Source organism: Heloderma suspectum, chromosome 1 (assembly GCF_057233095.1).
Source record: "Heloderma suspectum isolate Gila_16-S chromosome 1, 16-S_ref, whole genome shotgun sequence".
In the NCBI taxonomy this organism is placed as follows: Eukaryota; Metazoa; Chordata; class Lepidosauria; order Squamata; family Helodermatidae; genus Heloderma; species Heloderma suspectum.
Genome location: NC_139458.1, coordinates 231667139 through 231682115, shown reverse-complemented (window position 1 = coordinate 231682115; position 14977 = coordinate 231667139).

The following is a 14977-nucleotide window of genomic DNA, read 5'->3' as shown; positions in this document are numbered from 1 at the left end:
ACCCTAATTTCCTCTTGGGACTGAAACTTGTCCCTGTCCACAAGCTGTACTAATGGGCAGTATGTTATCCTCCAATGGCTCACTCAGTCTGTTTGACCAATCTAGGCTTTACCAAGATGCTGGTTCCTTCCTGGGAAGCCTAGTGTCCCCAACCCTAACCCTAAATTGAGTCTCAACCCTTATTTCCTGTTTAGACTGAAACATCATCCTGTCCTCACATTGTACTAAAAGACGGTCGGCACCCCTTTCTGATGACCTGCTCAGTTCGTTTCACCAAGCTAGTCTTCCCTAAGAACCTGGTTCCCTCCTCGGAAGCCAAGTCTCCCCAACCCTAACCCTAACTTGGGGTTTTACCCAAATTTTCTAGAGGAACTTTAACATCCCCCAGTCCACGCAGTGTACTAAAAGGCCCGAGGGAACACATCCTGTTGGGCCACTCAATCTGTTTCAACATGCTTGGCTTTACAGTGGCCCTGGTTCCATCCTGGGAAGCCAAGTTTCGCCAACCCTAACCCTAATTTGAGTCTCAACCCTAATTTCCTCTTTGGACTGAAACATACCGCCGTCCACAGAGTGTACCAAATGTCAGTATGGAAGACATCTTGATGTCCCCCTCAGGCTGATTCACCAAGTTAGGCTTCACCAAGAACCCGTTTCTTACCTAGGAAGCCCAGTTTCCCCAACCCTAACCCTAACTTGGGTTTTTACCCTACTTTATTTTGGGAATGAAACATCCCCTCGTCCACGCGGTGTACTAAAAGACAGGAGGCAACCCATCCTGCAGGCCCACTTATCCTATTTCTCCATGCTTGGCTTTTCCGAGGCCCTGGTTCACTGCAGGGAAGCCAAGTCTCCCGAACCCTAACCCTAACTTGAGTCTTAACCCTAATTTACTTGTGCAACTGTCACAAACCCCCATCCACAGGTTGTACTAAAAGACGGCAGGCATACCATTCCTTTGGCCCTCTCAGTCTGTTTCACCAGGCTTGGCTTCTGCAACACCCTGTTTCCATTCTGGGAAGCCAAGTCTCCTGACCCCTAACCCTAAGTTGGGTCTGAACCCTAATTTCCTCTTGGGACTGAAACTTGTCCCTGTCCACAAGCTGTACTAATGGGCAGTATGTTATCCTCCAATGGCTCACTCAGTCTGTTTGACCAATCTAGGCTTTACCAAGATGCTGGTTCCTTCCTGGGAAGCCTAGTGTCCCCAACCCTAACCCTAATTTGAGTCTCAACCCTAATTTCCTGTTTAGACTGAAACATCGCCCCGTCCTCACGTTCTACTTATAAAGGGTCGGCACCCCTTTCTGATGACCTGCTCAGTTAGTTTCACCAAGCTAGTCTTCCCTAAGAACCTGGTTCCCTCCTCGGACGCCAAGTCTCCCCAACCCTAACCCTAACTTGGGTTTTACCCAAATTTTCTAGAGGAACTTTAACATCCCCCAGTCCACGCAGTGTACTAAAAGACAGGAGGGAACACATCCTGTTGGGCCACTCAATCTGTTTCAACATGCTTGGCTTTACAGACGCCCTGGTTCCATCCTGGGAAGCCAAGTCTCGCCAACCCTAACCCTAATTTGAGTCTCAACCCTAATTTCCTCTTGGGACTGAAACATGTCCCTGTCCACAAGCTGTACTAATGGGCAGTATGTTATCCTCCAATGGCTCACTCAGTCTGTTTGACCAATCTAGGCTTTACCAAGACGTTGGTTCCTTCCTGGGAAGCCTAGTGTCCCCAACCCTAACCCTAATTTGAGTCTCAACCCTAATTTCCTGTTTAGACTGAAACATCGCCCCGTCCTCACGTTGTACTTATAGAGGGTCGGCACCCCTTTCTGATGACCTGCTCAGTTCGTTTCACCAAGCTAGTCTTCCCTAAGAACCTGGTTCCCTCCTCGGAAGCCAAGTCTCCCCAACCCTAACCCTAACTTGGGTTTTTACCCAAATTTTCTAGAGGAACTTTAACATCCCCCAGTCCACGCAGTGTACTAAAAGACAGGAGGGAACACATCCTGTTGGGCCACTCAATCTGTTTCAACATGCTTGGCTTTACAGTGGCCCTGGTTCCATCCTGGGAAGCCAAGTTTCGCCAACCCTAACCCTAATTTGAGTCTCAACCCTAATTTCCTCTTTGGACTGAAACATACCGCCGTCCACAGAGTGTACCAAATGTCAGTATGGAAGACATCTTGATGTCCCCCTCAGGCTGATTCACCAAGTTAGGCTTCACCAAGAACCCGTTTCTTACCTAGGAAGCCCAGTTTCCCCAACCCTAACCCTAACTTGGGTTTTTACCCTACTTTATTTTGGGAATGAAACATCCCCTCGTCCACGCGGTGTACTAAAAGACAGGAGGCAACCCATCCTGCAGGCCCACTTATCCTATTTCTCCATGCTTGGCTTTTCCGAGGCCCTGGTTCACTGCAGGGAAGCCAAGTCTCCCGAACCCTAACCCGAACTTGAGTCTTAACCCTAATTTACTTGTGCAACTGTCACAAACCCCCATCCACAGGTTGTACTAAAAGACGGCAGGCATACCATTCCTTTGGCCCTCTCAGTCTGTTTCACCATGCTTGGCTTCAGCAACACCCTGTTTCCATTCTGGGAAGCCAAGTCTCCTGACCCCTAACCCTAAGTTGGGTCTGAACCCTAATTTCCTCTTGGGACTGAAACTTGTCCCTGTCCACAAGATGTACTAACAGGCAGTTAGTTAACCACCAATGGCTCACTCAGTCTGTTTGACCAATCTAGGCTTTACCAAGATGCTGGTTCCTTCCTGGGAAGCCTAGTGTCCCCAATCCTAACCCTAATTTGAGTCTCAACCCTAATTTCCTGTTTAGACTGAAACATCGCCCCGTCCTCACGTTGTACTTATAGAGGGTCGGCACCCCTTTCTGATGACCTGCTCAGTTCGTTTCACCAAGCTAGTCTTCCCTAAGAACCTGGTTCCCTCCTCGGACGCCAAGTCTCCCCAACCCTAACCCTAACTTGGGTTTTTACCCAAATTTTCTAGAGGAACTTTAACATCCCCCAGTCCACGCAGTGTACTAAAAGACAGGAGGGAACACATCCTGTTGGGCCACTCAATCTGTTTCAACATGCTTGGCTTTACAGACGCCCTGGTTCCATCCTGGGAAGCCAAGTCTCGCCAACCCTAACCCTAATTTGAGTCTCAACCCTAATTTCCTCTTGGGACTGAAACATGTCCCTGTCCACAAGCTGTACTAATGGGCAGTATGTTATCCTCCAATGGCTCACTCAGTCTGTTTGACCAATCTAGGCTTTACCAAGACGTTGGTTCCTTCCTGGGAAGCCTAGTGTCCCCAACCCTAACCCTAATTTGAGTCTCAACCCTAATTTCCTGTTTAGACTGAAACATCGCCCCGTCCTCACGTTGTACTTATAGAGGATCGGCACCCCTTTCTGATGACCTGCTCAGTTCGTTTCACCAAGCTAGTCTTCCCTAAGAACCTGGTTCCCTCCTCGGAAGCCAAGTCTCCCCAACCCTAACCCTAACTTGGGTTTTTACCCAAATTTTCTAGAGGAACTTTAACATCCCCCAGTCCACGCAGTGTACTAAAAGACAGGAGGGAACACATCCTGTTGGGCCACTCAATCTGTTTCAACATGCTTGGCTTTACAGTGGCCCTGGTTCCATCCTGGGAAGCCAAGTTTCGCCAACCCTAACCCTAATTTGAGTCTCAACCCTAATTTCCTCTTTGGACTGAAACATACCGCCGTCCACAGAGTGTACCAAATGTCAGTATGGAAGACATCTTGATGTCCCCCTCAGGCTGATTCACCCAGCTAGGCTTCACCAAGAACCCGTTTCTTACCTAGGAAGCCCAGTTACCCCAACCCTAACCCTAACTTGGGTTTTTACCCTACTTTATTTTGGGAATGAAACATCCCCTCGTCCACACGATGTACAAAAAGACAGGAGGCAACCCATCCTGCAGGCCCACTTATCCTATTTCTCCATGCTTGGCTTTTCCGAGGCCCTGGTTCACTGCAGGGAAGCCAAGTCTCCCGAACCCTAACCCTAACTTGAGTCTTAACCCTAATTTACTTGTGCAACTGTCACAAACCCCCATCCACAGGTTGTACTAAAAGACGGCAGGCATACCATTCCTTTGGCCCTCTCAGTCTGTTTCACCAGGCTTGGCTTCTGCAACACCCTGTTTCCATTCTGGGAAGCCAAGTCTCCTGACCCCTAACCCTAAGTTGGGTCTGAACCCTAATTTCCTCTTGGGACTGAAACTTGTCCCTGTCCACAAGCTGTACTAATGGGCAGTATGTTATCCTCCAATGGCTCACTCAGTCTGTTTGACCAATCTAGGCTTTACCAAGATGCTGGTTCCTTCCTGGGAAGCCTAGTGTCCCCAACCCTAACCCTAATTTGAGTCTCAACCCTAATTTCCTGTTTAGACTGAAACATCGCCCCGTCCTCACGTTCTACTTATAAAGGGTCGGCACCCATTTCTGATGACCTGCTCAGTTCGTTTCACCAAGCTAGTCTTCCCTAAGAACCTGGTTCCCTCCTCGGAAGCCAAGTCTCCCCAACCCTAACCCTAACTTGGGTTTTTACCCAAAATTACTAGAGGAACTTTAACATCCCCCAGTCCACGCAGTGTACTAAAAGGCCCGAGGGAACACATCCTGTTGGGCCACTCAATCTGTTTCAACATGCTTGGCTTTACAGATGCCCTGGTTCCATCCTGGGAAGCCAAGTCTCGCCAAACCTAACCCTAATTTGATTCTCAACCCTAATTTCCTCTTTGGACTGAAACATACCGCTGTCCACAGAGTGTACCAAATGTCAGTATGGAAGACATCTTGATGTCCCCCTCAGGCTGATTCACCAAGCTAGGCTTCACCAAGAACCCGTTTCTTACTTAGGAAGCCCAGTTTCCCCAACCCTAACCCTAACTTGAGTCTTAACCCTAATTTGCTTGTGCAACTGTCACAAACCCCCATCCACAGGTTGTACTAAAAGACGGCAGGCATACCATTCCTTTGGCCCTCTCAGTCTGTTTCACCATGCTTGGCTTCAGCAACACCCTGTTTCCATTCTGGGAAGCCAAGTCTCCTGACCCCTAACCCTAAGTTGGGTCTGAACCCTAATTTCCTCTTGGGACTGAAACTTGTCCCTGTCCACAAGATGTACTAACAGGCAGTTAGTTAACCACCAATGGCTCACTCAGTCTGTTTGACCAATCTAGGCTTTACCAAGATGCTGGTTCCTTCCTGGGAAGCCTAGTGTCCCCAATCCTAACCCTAATTTGACTCTCAACCCTAATTTCCTGTTTAGACTGAAACATCGCCCCGTCCTCACGTTGTACTTATAGAGGGTCGGCACCCCTTTCTGATGACCTGCTCAGTTAGTTTCACCAAGCTAGTCTTCCAAAAGAACCTGGCTCCCTCCTCGGAAGCCAAGTCTCCCCAACCCTAACCCTAACTTGGGTTTTTACCCAAATTTTCTAGAGGAACTTTAACATCCCCCAGTCCACGCAGTGTACTAAAAGACAGGAGGGAACACATCCTGTTGGGCCACTCAATCGGTTTCAACATGCTTGGCTTTACAGATGCCCTGGTTCCATCCTGGGAAGCCAAGTCTCGCCAACCCTAACCTTAATTTGAGTATCAACCCTAATTTCCTCTTTGGACTGAAACATACCGCCGTCCACAGAGTGTACCAAATGTCAGTATGGAAGACATCTTGATGTCCCCCTCAGGCTGATTCACCAAGTTAGGCTTCACCAAGAACCCGTTCCTTACCTAGGAAGCCCAGTTTCCCCAACCCTAACCCTAACTTGGGTTTTTACCCTACTTTATTTTGGGAATGAAACATCCCCTCGTCCACGCGGTGTACTAAAAGACAGGAGGCAACCCATCCTGCAGGCCCACTTATCCTATTTCTCCATGCTTGGCTTTTCCGAGGCCCTGGTTCACTGCAGGGAAGCCAAGGCTCCCGAACCCTAACCCTAACTTGAGTCTTAACCCTAATTTACTTGTGCAACTGTCACAAACCCCCATCCACAGGTTGTACTAAAAGACGGCAGGCATACCATTCCTTTGGCCCTCTCAGTCTGTTTCACCATGCTTGGCTTCAGCAACACCCTGTTTCCATTCTGGGAAACCAAGTCTCCTGACCCCTAACCCTAAGTTGGGTCCTAACCCTAATTTCCTCTTGGGACTGAAACATGTCCCTGTCCACAAGCTGTACTAATGGGCAGTATGTTATCCTCCAATGGCTCACTCAGTCTGTTTGACCAGTCTAGGCTTTACCAAGATGCTGGTTCCTTCCTGGGAAGCCTAGTGTCCCCAACCCTAACCCTAAATTGAGTCTCAACCCTTATTTCCTGTTTAGACTGAAACATCACCCTGTCCTCACATTGTACTAAAAGACGGTCGGCACCCCTTTCTGATGACCTGCTCAGTTCGTTTCACCAAGCTAGTCTTCCCTAAGAACCTGGTTCCCTCCTCGGAAGCCAAGTCTCCCCAACCCTAACCCTAACTTGGGGTTTTACCCAAATTTTCTAGAGGAATTTTAACATCCCCCAGTCCACGCAGTGTACTAAAAGACAGGAGGGAACACATCCTGTTGGGCCACTCAATCTGTTTCAACATGCTTGGCTTTACAGATGCTCTGGTTCCATCCTGGGAAGCCAAGTTTCGCCAACCCTAACCCTAATTTGAGTCTCAACCCTAATTTCCTCTTTGGACTGAAACATACCGCCGTCCACAGAGTGTACCAAATGTCAGTATGGAAGACATCTTGATGTCCCCCTCAGGCTGATTCACCCAGCTAGGCTTCACCAAGAACCCGTTTCTTACCTAGGAAGCCCAGTTACCCCAGCCCTAACCCTAACTTGGGTTTTGACCCTACTTTATTTTGGGAATGAAACATCCCCTCGTCCACACGGTGTACAAAAAGACAGGAGGCAACCCATCCTGCAGGCCCACTTATCCTATTTCTACATGCTTGGCTTTTCCGAGGCCCTGGTTCACTGCAGGGAAGCCAAGTCTCCCGAACCCTAACCCTAACTTGAGTCTTAACCCTAATTTACTTGTGCAACTGTCACAAACCCCCATCCACAGGTTGTACTAAAAGACGGCAGGCATACCATTCCTTTGGCCCTCTCAGTCTGTTTCACCATGCTTGGCTTCAGCAACACCCTGTTTCCATTCTGGGAAGCCAAGTCTCCTGACCCCTAACCCTAAGTTGGGTCTTAACCCTAATTTCCTCTTGGGACTGAAACTTGTCCCTGTCCACAAGCTGTACTAATGGGCAGTATGTTATCCTCCAATGGCTCACTCAGTCTGTTTGACCAATCTAGGCTTTACCAAGATGCTGGTTCCTTCCTGGGAAGCCTAGTGTCCCCAACCCTAACCCTAATTTGAGTCTCAAGCCTAATTTCCTGTTTAGACTGAAACATCGCCCCGTCCTCACGTTCTACTTATAAAGGGTCGGCACCCCTTTCTGATGACCTGCTCAGTTAGTTTCACCAAGCTAGTCTTCCCTAAGAACCTGGTTCCCTCCTCGGAAGCCAAGTCTCCCCAACCCTAACCCTAACTTGGGTTTTTACCCAAAATTACTAGAGGAACTTTAACATCCCCCAGTCCACGCAGTGTACTAAAAGGCCCGAGGGAACACATCCTGTTGGGCCACTCAATCTGTTTCAACATGCTTGGCTTTACAGATGCCCTGGTTCCATCCTGGGAAGCCAAGTCTCGCCAAACCTAACCCTAATTTGATTCTCAACCCTAATTTCCTCTTTGGACTGAAACATACCGCTGTCCACAGAGTGTACCAAATGTCAGTATGGAAGACATCTTGATGTCCCCCTCAGGCTGATTCACCAAGCTAGGCTTCACCAAGAACCCGTTTCTTACTTAGGAAGCCCAGTTTCCCCAACCCTAACCCTAACTTGAGTCTTAACCCTAATTTGCTTGTGCAACTGTCACAAACCCCCATCCACAGGTTGTACTAAAAGACGGCAGGCATACCATTCCTTTGGCCCTCTCAGTCTGTTTCACCATGCTTGGCTTCAGCAACACCCTGTTTCCATTCTGGGAAGCCAAGTCTCCTGACCCCTAACCCTAAGTTGGGTCTGAACCCTAATTTCCTCTTGGGACTGAAACTTGTCCCTGTCCACAAGATGTACTAACAGGCAGTTAGTTAACCACCAATGGCTCACTCAGTCTGTTTGACCAATCTAGGCTTTACCAAGATGCTGGTTCCTTCCTGGGAAGCCTAGTGTCCCCAATCCTAACCCTAATTTGACTCTCAACCCTAATTTCCTGTTTAGACTGAAACATCGCCCCGTCCTCACGTTGTACTTATAGAGGGTCGGCACCCCTTTCTGATGACCTGCTCAGTTAGTTTCACCAAGCTAGTCTTCCAAAAGAACCTGGCTCCCTCCTCGGAAGCCAAGTCTCCCCAACCCTAACCCTAACTTGGGTTTTTACCCAAATTTTCTAGAGGAACTTTAACATCCCCCAGTCCACGCAGTGTACTAAAAGACAGGAGGGAACACATCCTGTTGGGCCACTCAATCTGTTTCAACATGCTTGGCTTTACAGTGGCCCTGGTTCCATCCTGGGAAGCCAAGTTTCGCCAACCCTAACCCTAATTTGAGTCTCAACCCTAATTTCCTCTTTGGACTGAAACATACCGCCGTCCACAGAGTGTACCAAATGTCAGTATGGAAGACATCTTGATGTCCCCCTCAGGCTGATTCACCCAGCTAGGCTTCACCAAGAACCCGTTTCTTACCTAGGAAGCCCAGTTACCCCAACCCTAACCCTAACTTGGGTTTTTACCCTACTTTATTTTGGGAATGAAACATCCCCTCGTCCACACGGTGTACAAAAAGACAGGAGGCAACCCATCCTGCAGGCCCACTTATCCTATTTCTACATGCTTGGCTTTTCCGAGGCCCTGGTTCACTGCAGGGAAGCCAAGTCTCCCGAACCCTAACCCTAACTTGAGTCTTAACCCTAATTTACTTGTGCAACTGTCACAAACCCCCATCCACAGGTTGTACTAAAAGACGGCAGGCATACCATTCCTTTGGCCCACTCAGTCTGTTTCACCATGCTTGGCTTCAGCAACACCCTGTTTCCATTCTGGGAAGCCAAGTCTCCTGACCCCTAACCCTAAGTTGGGTCTTAACCCTAATTTCCTCTTGGGACTGAAACTTGTCCCTGTCCACAAGCTGTACTAATGGGCAGTATGTTATCCTCCAATGGCTCACTCAGTCTGTTTGACCAATCTAGGCTTTACCAAGATGCTGGTTCCTTCCTGGGAAGCCTAGTGTCCCCAACCCTAACCCTAATTTGAGTCTCAACCCTAATTTCCTGTTTAGACTGAAACATCGCCCCGTCCTCACGTTCTACTTATAAAGGGTCAGCACCCCTTTCTGATGACCTGCTCAGTTCGTTTCACCAAGCTAGTCTTCCCTAAGAACCTGGTTCCCTCCTCGGAAGCCAAGTCTCCCCAACCCTAACCCTAACTTGGGTTTTTACACAAAATTACTAGAGGAACTTTAACATCCCCCAGTCCACGCAGTGTACTAAAAGACAGGAGGGAACACATCCTGTTGGGCCACTCAATCTGTTTCAACATGCTTGGCTTTACAGTGGCCCTGGTTCCATCCTGGGAAGCCAAGTTTCGCCAACCCTAACCCTAATTTGAGTCTCAACCCTAATTTCCTCTTTGGACTGAAACATACCGCCGTCCACAGAGTGTACGAAATGTCAGTATGGAAGACATCTTGATGTCCCCCTCAGGCTGATTCACCCAGCTAGGCTTCACCAAGAACCCGTTTCTTACCTAGGAAGCCCAGTTACCCCAACCCTAACCCTAACTTGGGTTTTTACCCTACTTTATTTTGGGAATGAAACATCCCCTCGTCCACACGGTGTACAAAAAGACAGGAGGCAACCCATCCTGCAGGCCCACTTATCCTATTTCTACATGCTTGGCTTTTCCGAGGCCCTGGTTCACTGCAGGGAAGCCAAGTCTCCCGAACCCTAACCCTAACTTGAGTCTTAACCCTAATTTACTTGTGCAACTGTCACAAACCCCCATCCACAGGTTGTACTAAAAGACGGCAGGCATACCATTCCTTTGGCCCACTCAGTCTGTTTCACCATGCTTGGCTTCAGCAACACCCTGTTTCCATTCTGGGAAGCCAAGTCTCCTGACCCCTAACCCTAAGTTGGGTCTTAACCCTAATTTCCTCTTGGGACTGAAACTTGTCCCTGTCCACAAGCTGTACTAATGGGCAGTATGTTATCCTCCAATGGCTCACTCAGTCTGTTTGACCAATCTAGGCTTTACCAAGATGCTGGTTCCTTCCTGGGAAGCCTAGTGTCCCCAACCCTAACCCTAATTTGAGTCTCAACCCTAATTTCCTGTTTAGACTGAAACATCGCCCCGTCCTCACGTTCTACTTATAAAGGGTCGGCACCCCTTTCTGATGACCTGCTCAGTTCGTTTCACCAAGCTAGTCTTCCCTAAGAACCTGGTTCCCTCCTCGGAAGCCAAGTCTCCCCAACCCTAACCCTAACTTGGGTTTTTACCCAAAATTACTAGAGGAACTTTAACATCCCCCAGTCCACGCAGTGTACTAAAAGGCCCGAGGGAACACATCCTGTTGGGCCACTCAATCTGTTTCAACATGCTTGGCTTTACAGACGCCCTGGTTCCATCCTGGGAAGCCAAGTCTCGCCAAACCTAACCCTAATTTGATTCTCAACCCTAATTTCCTCTTTGGACTGAAACATACCGCTGTCCACAGAGTGTACCAAATGTCAGTATGGAAGACATCTTGATGTCCCCCTCAGGCTGATTCACCAAGCTAGGCTTCACCAAGAACCCGTTTCTTACTTAGGAAGCCCAGTTTCCCCAACCCTAACCCTAACTTGGGTTTTTACCCTACTTTATTTTGGGAATGAAACATCCCCTCGTCCACGCGGTGTACTAAAAGACAGGAGGCAACCCATCCTGCAGGCCCACTTATCCTATTTCTACATGCTTGGCTTTTCCGAGGCCCTGGTTCACTCCAGGGAAGCCAAGTCTCCCAAACCCTAACCCTAACTTGAGTCTTAACCCTAATTTGCTTGTGCAACTGTCACAAACCCCCATCCACAGGTAGTACTAAAAGACGGCAGGCATACCATTCCTTTGGCCCTCTCAGTCTGTTTCACCATGCTTGGCTTCAGCAACACCCTGTTTCCATTCTGGGAAGCCAAGTCTCCTGACCCTAAGTTGGGTCTGAACCCTAATTTCCTCTTGGGACTGAAACTTGTCCCTGTCCACAAGATGTACTAACAGGCAGTTAGTTAACCACCAATGGCTCACTCAGTCTGTTTGACCAATCTAGACTTTACTAAGATGCTGGTTCCTTCCTGGGAAGCCTAGTGTCCCCAATCCTAACCCTAATTTGACTCTCAACCCTAATTTCCTGTTTAGACTGAAACATCGCCCCGTCCTCACGTTGTACTTATAGAGGGTCGGCACCCCTTTCTGATGACCTGCTCAGTTCGTTTCACCAAGCTAGTCTTCCAAAAGAACCTGGCTCCCTCCTCGGAAGCCAAGTCTCCCCAACCCTAACCCTAACTTGGGTTTTTACCCAAATTTTCTAGAGGAACTTTAACATCCCCCAGTCCACGCAGTGTACTAAAAGACAGGAGGGAACACATCCTGTTGGGCCACTCAATCGGTTTCAACATGCTTGGCTTTACAGATGCCCTGGTTCCATCCTGGGAAGCCAAGTCTCGCCAACCCTAACCCTAATTTGAGTATCAACCCTAATTTCCTCTTTGGACTGAAACATACCGCCGTCCACAGAATGTACCAAATGTCAGTATGGAAGACATCTTGATGTCCCCCTCAGGCTGATTCACCAAGTTAGGCTTCACCAAGAACCCGTTTCTTACCTAGGAAGCCCAGTTACCCCAACCCTAACCCTAACTTGGGTTTTTACCCTACTTTATTTTGGGAATGAAACATCCCCTCGTCCACACGGTGTACAAAAAGACAGGAGGCAACCCATCCTGCAGGCCCACTTATCCTATTTCTACATGCTTGGCTTTTCCGAGGCCCTGGTTCACTGCAGGGAAGCCAAGTCTCCCGAACCCTAACCCTAACTTGAGTCTTAACCCTAATTTACTTGTGCAACTGTCACAAACCCCCATCCACAGGTTGTACTAAAAGACGGCAGGCATACCATTCCTTTGGCCCACTCAGTCTGTTTCACCATGCTTGGCTTCAGCAACACCCTGTTTCCATTCTGGGAAGCCAAGTCTCCTGACCCCTAACCCTAAGTTGGGTCTTAACCCTAATTTCCTCTTGGGACTGAAACTTGTCCCTGTCCACAAGCTGTACTAATGGGCAGTATGTTATCCTCCAATGGCTCACTCAGTCTGTTTGACCAATCTAGGCTTTACCAAGATGCTGGTTCCTTCCTGGGAAGCCTAGTGTCCCCAACCCTAACCCTAATTTGAGTCTCAACCCTAATTTCCTGTTTAGACTGAAACATCGCCCCGTCCTCACGTTCTACTTATAAAGGGTCAGCACCCCTTTCTGATGACCTGCTCAGTTCGTTTCACCAAGCTAGTCTTCCCTAAGAACCTGGTTCCCTCCTCGGAAGCCAAGTCTCCCCAACCCTAACCCTAACTTGGGTTTTTACACAAAATTACTAGAGGAACTTTAACATCCCCCAGTCCACGCAGTGTACTAAAAGACAGGAGGGAACACATCCTGTTGGGCCACTCAATCTGTTTCAACATGCTTGGCTTTACAGTGGCCCTGGTTCCATCCTGGGAAGCCAAGTTTCGCCAACCCTAACCCTAATTTGAGTCTCAACCCTAATTTCCTCTTTGGACTGAAACATACCGCCGTCCACAGAGTGTACGAAATGTCAGTATGGAAGACATCTTGATGTCCCCCTCAGGCTGATTCACCCAGCTAGGCTTCACCAAGAACCCGTTTCTTACCTAGGAAGCCCAGTTACCCCAACCCTAACCCTAACTTGGGTTTTTACCCTACTTTATTTTGGGAATGAAACATCCCCTCGTCCACACGGTGTACAAAAAGACAGGAGGCAACCCATCCTGCAGGCCCACTTATCCTATTTCTACATGCTTGGCTTTTCCGAGGCCCTGGTTCACTGCAGGGAAGCCAAGTCTCCCGAACCCTAACCCTAACTTGAGTCTTAACCCTAATTTACTTGTGCAACTGTCACAAACCCCCATCCACAGGTTGTACTAAAAGACGGCAGGCATACCATTCCTTTGGCCCACTCAGTCTGTTTCACCATGCTTGGCTTCAGCAACACCCTGTTTCCATTCTGGGAAGCCAAGTCTCCTGACCCCTAACCCTAAGTTGGGTCTTAACCCTAATTTCCTCTTGGGACTGAAACTTGTCCCTGTCCACAAGCTGTACTAATGGGCAGTATGTTATCCTCCAATGGCTCACTCAGTCTGTTTCACCAATCTAGGCTTTACCAAGATGCTGGTTCCTTCCTGGGAAGCCTAGTGTCCCCAACCCTAACCCTAATTTGAGTCTCAACCCTAATTTCCTGTTTAGACTGAAACATCGCCCCGTCCTCACGTTCTACTTATAAAGGGTCGGCACCCCTTTCTGATGACCTGCTCAGTTCGTTTCACCAAGCTAGTCTTCCCTAAGAACCTGGTTCCCTCCTCGGAAGCCAAGTCTCCCCAACCCTAACCCTAACTTGGGTTTTTACCCAAAATTACTAGAGGAACTTTAACATCCCCCAGTCCACGCAGTGTACTAAAAGACAGGAGGGAACACATCCTGTTGGGCCACTCAATCTGTTTCAACATGCTTGGCTTTACAGTGGCCCTGGTTCCATCCTGGGAAGCCAAGTTTCGCCAACCCTAACCCTAATTTGAGTCTCAACCCTAATTTCCTCTTTGGACTGAAACATACCGCCGTCCACAGAGTGTACGAAATGTCAGTATGGAAGACATCTTGATGTCCCCCTCAGGCTGATTCACCCAGCTAGGCTTCACCAAGAACCCGTTTCTTACCTAGGAAGCCCAGTTACCCCAACCCTAACCCTAACTTGGGTTTTTACCCTACTTTATTTTGGGAATGAAACATCCCCTCGTCCACACGGTGTACAAAAAGACAGGAGGCAACCCATCCTGCAGGCTCACTTATCCTATTTCTACATGCTTGGCTTTTCCGAGGCCCTGGTTCACTGCAGGGAAGCCAAGTCTCCCGAACCCTAACCCTAACTTGAGTCTTAACCCTAATTTACTTGTGCAACTGTCACAAACCCCCATCCACAGGTTGTACTAAAAGACGGCAGGCATACCATTCCTTTGGCCCACTCAGTCTGTTTCACCATGCTTGGCTTCAGCAACACCCTGTTTCCATTCTGGGAAGCCAAGTCTCCTGACCCCTAACCCTAAGTTGGGTCTTAACCCTAATTTCCTCTTGGGACTGAAACTTGTCCCTGTCCACAAGCTGTACTAATGGGCAGTATGTTATCCTCCAATGGCTCACTCAGTCTGTTTGACCAATCTAGGCTTTACCAAGATGCTGGTTCCTTCCTGGGAAGCCTAGTGTCCCCAACCCTAACCCTAATTTGAGTCTCAACCCTAATTTCCTGTTTAGACTGAAACATCGCCCCGTCCTCACGTTCTACTTATAAAGGGTCGGCACCCCTTTCTGATGACCTGCTCAGTTCGTTTCACCAAGCTAGTCTTCCCTAAGAACCTGGTTCCCTCCTCGGAAGCCAAGTCTCCCCAACCCTAACCCTAACTTGGGTTTTTACCCAAAATTACTAGAGGAACTTTAACATCCCCCAGTCCACGCAGTGTACTAAAAGGCCCGAGGGAACACATCCTGTTGGGCCACTCAATCTGTTTCAACATGCTTGGCTTTACAGACGCCCTGGTTCCATCCTGGGAAGCCAAGTCTCGCCAAACCTAA